Source organism: Octopus sinensis, linkage group LG5, assembly GCF_006345805.1.
Source record: "Octopus sinensis linkage group LG5, ASM634580v1, whole genome shotgun sequence".
In the NCBI taxonomy this organism is placed as follows: domain Eukaryota; kingdom Metazoa; phylum Mollusca; class Cephalopoda; order Octopoda; family Octopodidae; genus Octopus; species Octopus sinensis.
In genome coordinates, this window is record NC_043001.1 from 85,277,498 (window position 1) to 85,285,264 (window position 7,767).

Sequence of the window (7,767 nt, forward strand, 5' to 3'; positions counted from 1 at the left end):
ATACACACACAAACGCACACACACACACATACACACACACACACACACACAGATATATATATATATATATCTCACCTGTTGGTTTAAAATCACATAGCAACTTAGACAGTATTATTGCCGAATTCCACTGCCTATATTATTCAATTGCCTTAATGTGAATGCACTATACAATCGCCGTGATGTTGTAGAATTGGTAGCGGGTAAGTGTTTCGTATATACGCCTAAGCCGAGAGATATCTAAGCAGAGAGATATTGGTAAGAAACCGAAAATATCAAACAGTTGTAGTAGAACATTAGTATCGCGCGATTTCGGCGCTTTGCGTCCCATCAGCAATCCACATCCACTACAGCATACTGGCTAAATCTCCTCTCTACCGATATATAAAGAAAGAGCGAATATTTAGTTAGTGGGTGCCTAATGCTGACGAGGCAAAATCACATGAGATGGTAGCTCTACTATCGGTTCTTGTTATCGGTATCATACTGCTTATATGCAATATGTGTCTATAGGAGAGAGTTTCTTCAAACAAATTCTGCAATAATATGGTACTCAAATAATACAACAATATTGAATAGGATACGGATACTGCCATTCTGCTATAATGTACCCTCCGTCCCTAATATCCGTTCTTTCCTCGGCCTGATAGCAACGCCAGTAACCGAACAGCTCCTGTTTTTCTAAAGATCGGTGAAAGGGAAATTTGGCTCGTATGTGCCAGTAACAGCTTACTGCTGATGAAGAGCAAACAACGGCGAAACCATGTGATACAGTTGTCCACTATCGGTGCTTGACATTTCTCATCAGCTACCGATAGCCTTGTGCTCATGTGCACTAGCCGTTTATATGAGATCATTTCTGAAGACGAATTGTTGATTTAATTAGTTTTAATTATGTACAGTGGAAAATGCCTCGTTTTTAGAAGCGTGGTGTGTAATTTGTAGCCTATACGTATACACAGGAGCTTATAAGTATACCATCTATCTATCTATCTATCTATCTATCTATCTATCTATCTATCTATCTATCTATCTATCTATCTATCTATATACACAAACATACAAGCGTACACTTATAGGCCCAGAAACCCACAAACTGTCTGTTAGATATGCATATGAATTCATCTCTCTCTCTCTCTCTCTCTCTCTCTCTCTCTTCTTTCTTTCTCACTCTCGTAATTACAAAATCGTCATAAAGAATTATAAACACCAAAAACGATTAATCTTTTCCGCAATTGGAATTCACATTTGGATATAGAACTATTGAGATATCTTCTCTCGAATAGAATATATAATTTTAAATTTCCTTATAGCTTTTCTTAAAACAACAACACTTTTCAAAATATATTCAAAGGACTTTTTTTCTTCTGGTTCTGTAAAATTATTTCATTTTTATAAAATACCAGATTTCAATGTTTATACTTGCTTTGGGTTTGCTGTTATATTATAACTAGTTCTGCAGTAATGTATTTCATGCATAATTCATAATATTATTATGTATATTTGTTGAAGATATAGTGCTGATAAAATAATAGTATTTCCACATATATACGTATTGGTTTTAGATTTTGTGCTCCTTGGTTTTAACTTTTGTATTGTTTGGATTTAATTTTTGTGTTGTTGTTCCTGTCACATAGTTTAGAAGATAACTTTCATTATATTCAGTTGGAATGTAAATAAGTTTACAGATGACAAAAGACAAAAAGAATATAGAGTAAGATTCACACTGAGGTATACCAATTCTAAGTATAACAAAACAACGGCGTTGTACAGTGGCATCGTCCAGAAATCTTTGATTTCTATTCTTGTTCGGTGTTGCGAAAATTCATCTCTCTCTTTTTGTTGTTGTTTGTTCCTTCACGAGCCATGCCTGGTTCCTAAGGGACGGTTTCCCGGTTTCATTGGCGTATAGGTTCCACACCTGTACGGGACGCGTGTCCGCCATAGCTCTCTCCCATTATATATATATATATACATATATATATATATATATATATATATATATATATATATATATATATATATATATATATATATATATATATATATATATATATATATATATATATATATATATATTATATATATATATAAGCAAAACATTCAAAAACTGAGATTTGAACACAGATGTCACTACTGTTCATATCATCTTTGGATAAATTTTAAAATTGATGATATCACCAGCAGTGACATAGGTGGGTCGCAGGCGTAATAGCATAAAATTGCTATGAATTATAAATTTGCACGAAGCGGAATGATGCTTAACAAGCAACTACCTGCTAGAAATAAGACCTAAAGTCTTAAATTAATCCACCGTACCACACCAAGATAAGAGAGAAAAACAGTACCTACCTATCTATCTATCTGAAGTTTGCTTCACGACCCCGTAGTTCCGGGTTTAGTCCTACTGCGTGGCACGTTGAGCAAGTATCTTCCACTGTAGGCTCTGACGTTTGTGAGTGGATTCGGTAGACAGAAACTGAAAGGAACTCATCGCATATATGCATATACGTGTGTGTTTGTGTTTGTGTGTGTATGTGTGTATGGTGTGTATGTGTGTATGGTGTGTATGTATGTATGTCTTTACGTCTGTGTCTTAGTTTAGTGTCTGGGTTTTTTCACTGTCACCGCTTAACAACTGGCAGTTCGGCAAAAGAGAACCGAGAGAGTAAGTAGAAGGGTTTAGATATCTAAGTCCTGGAGACGATTTGTTTGACTCAAACCCCTCAAGGTAGTAACCCAGAATGGCCGCAATCAAATCACTGGAACAATTAAATAACAAAGGATAATATATATATATATAAAATCTACAGATGGAGAAGGACAAACTACCACCATGTTCTTAATGATGAAATTAACCTCTCTGTCGATATATTTACCCTCTATGTAATGTTGGCAAATGAAATAAGTATAAAAATGTGCATTGTCCGTTTAATTAAAAAATTCTATATGTGGCTGAAGATTGCTCGACATTTTAAAACTGATGTAATACTTACAGTGTTTAATAAAATGAAGTAGCACGAAACGATTGTACTACACTACCTTGGATATCCTTGTTGTTTATTTTGATTATATATATATATATATATATATATATATATATATATATATATACACTACATATGTGGGAAATTCTGCCTGTGAGTGTGTTTGTTTGCGGAGTTGTTTGCTAACTCCTATTTCGTTTTATCGATTTTGATGAAACTTGACATGAGAGTGGAACTCATGTCTGGAAACCTCATAGCATACCCAGATTGTTGGAAATATCCATATTAGTATCCCTGAAAGGGATCCTTATATATAACTAATGCATTTTATTTTAACAGCCAAGGGAAATAACCATTCATTTTCCTATATTATTTGGTTTAAATCAAATTGAGTATATTTATTTCTTAGTATTTGTACTGTTACAGTTGTTTTCTCAATCTATCCTCTACAACCCTTACACAAATAAATAATATTTTCCTAAGCAATTGATCCAGCTTTTTCGGTTAATGACTTATTCACGAATATACTATAAATGACGATTCCTTTCATGTCACTTCAGCCAATTGACAAGCGCTGCATGAGGAACTGTTCTGCTTTTAGCCAAATGCACCGTCAACACAAAAGCCACACCCTGTGTACATGTAGGAACACCTTCTTAAAATCTACCTGTACACCTTGAAAATGGCCAGCGTATATATCTCACAGGAGACAATGCTTGAATCCATGAGAAACCACTTTGACAGCTTTCTTCAAATTATGCCAATGTGATCTATTTTCCCGAACACTGTTGTATGTAGAGGTACCCGTGTACTATACCGGCGCATACAATAGAGCAAGGTACACGCATTGAGGGCTAGGAAGAAGAAGCAGTCTTCAGAGGAGGGAGAGTATACACTGTGCACCCTAATCAGCAGGAGTGCTTCTATCTGCATCTACTGCTACACACTGTCAGAAGTCCTACATCATTCACAGTCTTTCGAAGACACAATGGGATGTCTGCATGACCTATAGAGAAGCCTGCACCAAATATGGACTACTGGAGGACGATGCTCACTGGGACCAGATATTGGAGGTGTCAACAGTCATCAAAATTCTAAGTCAACTGCGGCAGCTATTTTCTATCATGTTGATGACATCTGGCTTGCGTGAACCTCACAGGCTCTGGGTGATCCGCAGAACCATCATGGCAGAGAACATCTAGAAAGGACTCAATTGCAAACCTCAGCGGAAATTGCCACATTTCAATAACACCATTTACAGTGAGGCATTACTTGACCTGGATACCCTAGGGAAAGCTATAGGCAATTCTACATTTGGTTATTACATAACTGACTTCACAATTTGGGTATTCATAACTTATTGCGAATTCCTAAGACAAGATCCTGTGTGAGACAGTTCGGTATTCTCTGTAAATGCACAAAAACCGTTGTAAGGGTTACATACACTATGTATCATTGTTATTGGATTAGCGAAATATGAAAACGGAACCAGGGGATAAGCCCCGCTTTACCTGGAATTACCGGGTACGTCAGCGAGTATATATATATATATATATATATATTATATATATATATATATGTATACATGTACATATGCATATGTGTGTTTGTGTGTATTTATATCAATAGTTCCATATTATAAGCTACTCTGCAATAATTTTTTTCTATTTTCGTTATTTACGTGACTCTAAAATAAACCTTTGCTTACATAATAAGCCCTGTTTTTTTCTGAGACTCACAGTTATTGTATAAATTCAACTGCAATTCATTCAAATTAACTTTAGATTATTGCAATATACTATGGAAAACTTTTATCTTTTACCTGATTAATAGTATCAATTCTTATGTCGGTTTATATCATTAACAAAAGCGATTTTATTTTTTTGACAAGAGATAGTGAAATACATGAAACCTTACGACATGATGTTGAAGTAAACTGTACTAAATTTTCACTAAAGATTATAAACAAGTATCTTAATCAAATATTTAAAGCTGGATTCAAAGCATTATGCAAAGCAGCAGATATTATTTTCGCCATGCGATACCTGCAAGAGAAATACCTTGAACAACTTCAACCGTTGTCATGACATTTATTGATCGTTCTAAGACGTTTGACTCAGTTTCAAGAGAAATCCTGGCATACATCTTACTTATCTACGGATACCTAGAGAAATACATTCTGATTCTTCGTCTTCTCCATGACAACATGCGAAGCATATGCTAATCAACGAAAATGACATTCAAACATTTCCAGTAAATTCACGAGTGAAAAAATGATACGTCATAGTTCCCGCAATTTCTACCGCCTTCATTGCCTCCATCACTGAAATTATCAGTGGTGATCTTCTATCAGGAACTGAAATTATTTATCGAACCGGTGGCAAGTTTATCAGTTTTGCCCGAATGAGGTCCATAAACAAAAAGCTCCTTCATCGAGATTCAATATGCTGACGACAACAGCATTGTAGCACTATCCGAAGAAAATGTGTAACAAATTCTCAATGACTTCGAACAAGACTAGAAAAACCTAGGACTCACCATCAATTGGAAGAAAGACATGTCATCTTCCAACCATCACTACTCGAGGCAAACAGAGCGCAACCAACCACTGGAATCGAGAACGCAGTCCTAGAGAGCGTGAATTATTTTCCATATCTAGGAAGTCGTCTCTCCTCATGCTGACATCGATGCCGAAATCCAGCATCATTCTCAAGAGTTTCATTGCTGCCTTGGCCGTCTCCGAACGACATTTTTCCAGGATTGGGACATTCGAACTGACAGAAAAACAAACAATGGTATACAAAGCAGTGGTCATCTTCACGCTCATGTAAGCATCCGATATATAGACTACGTACTGGATACCTTTAAAAACTGTCGAAAGGTACCACCAACTCTGCCCTCTAAGTATTCTCAACATCTGTTGCGAAGATAGAAGGACAAACATCAGCGTGTTGGAAGAAGCCAACATGACCCTCATTGAATCTATCATCATCCAGAAATAGCAGAGAGATAGAGTGGTCTCGTTGTCCATACGAAAAACAACCGCCTTCCCAAGCAGCTCCTCTACTCAGAGCTAAAAAAGGAAAACGAAGCGGAGGGCAAATGAAAAGATTCAAAGATGTCCTGAATGCCAATTTCAAGAAATGTGATATTGACACTGAGAAATGGGATAGAAATACTCGGTATTGAGAATGCCTGAATTTCATCATCAAAGAAGGAGTAACTTTTTAGACTAGTAAGATTGCCGAGTAAGAAGAAAAGAAGAGGCGCATAAAAGATAGACCAAAAAGGGACCATCCATCCAGAGCCTCCTTTCCCACTTGTGGAAGGAGCTTCGAAGCAGCAACTGGACTCACCAGTCACTTCAGGATTCATAAATAATGTTAAAAATAATAGAAATCATCATCTACGACCTTGGAGGATAGCCACGACGACGATAAACAGATATAGAGGAACACCAAGCAGTGTCACATGTTTGAAGTTTTTACCATATCCGTCCCTGATAGAGCTCTGCTAAGACTATTGCTATTTCATATGTAATTGCTATCATCGCTATTGTAGTTGTTGTTATTGTAAATATTGATTAATATGTCGTATTTTTATTTTCGGCATAATATTGAATGAAGGGTTAACACGTTATGGGCTATGGGGAAAAATTGAGCGTATAGTTAGTATGAATATGACAGTCATTTAAAGCAGCACAAGAAATACAGTAAAAATAACGACGATAGTAACAGCCGGAGCAACAGTAGCAACAACAACAACACATGTTTATTGTTTCAAATTTTGGCACAAGGCCAGCAATCTCAGGACAAGGGGTAAGTCGATTACATCGACTCAGTGCTCAACTGGTACTTATTTTTCGATCCCGAATGGATAAAGGCACAATCGAGCTCAGCAGAATTTGAACTTAGAACGTAAAGATGGACGAAATTCCGCTAAGCATTTTACCCGTCATGCTAATTTTCTGCCAGCTTGCCGCTTAAGTAAAAATGCCAACAAATATGTTCTGCTGCCAGTAATTACACATGTGACAAGCGGCCTCATAACAAGTGTAGTATATGACGATAACGCATTTAGGGCTATTCATCCAGCTCCGGAAATTCCATCCTCCAACTCGTCATCGGTTCTAGTATTTCATGAGATATTATCAGCTTTTCGCAGAACTTCGCATTCCTAATTGAGGGTCTTGTTAGGCCACGAAAGTAAGTAGAAAATCCATCCCAAACAGTTCAGTGAAGTAGTACTAAAATGCAGCACCTACTTAGATATATGGACTACGTACTGGGGATCTTTAAAAGCTGTCGAAAGGTACCACCAACTCTGCTGTCTAAGTATACTCAACATCTGTTGCGAAGAAAGAAGAACAAACATCAGCGTGTTGGAATACTCCAACATGACCTTCATTGAATCTATCATCATCCAGAAACAGCAAGAGAGAGAGAGAGAGAGAGAGAGAGAGGAGAGAGAGAGAGAGAGAGAGAGAGAGAGAGATTGCTCACGATGAAAAAAAAAACACCTTCCTAAGCAGCTTCTCTACTCAGAACTAAAAAAAGGAAAACGAAGAGCGGAGGGCAAATGAAAAGCTGATCCACCCCGCCAAAAAAAAACGCAAAAGATTTGTGAATTTGTTGCCGCGTTGCACCGATGCTATCAGGACCCATCGAATAGCTTTCGTTCCACTAAATTTTACAGCAAGAGCCCGAGCTCAGACAATATATTTTTCATGTATAGCGTTGAAGAATCACAGAAGGGCTGTTCTTGCCGTTTCTTCAAGGCTGCT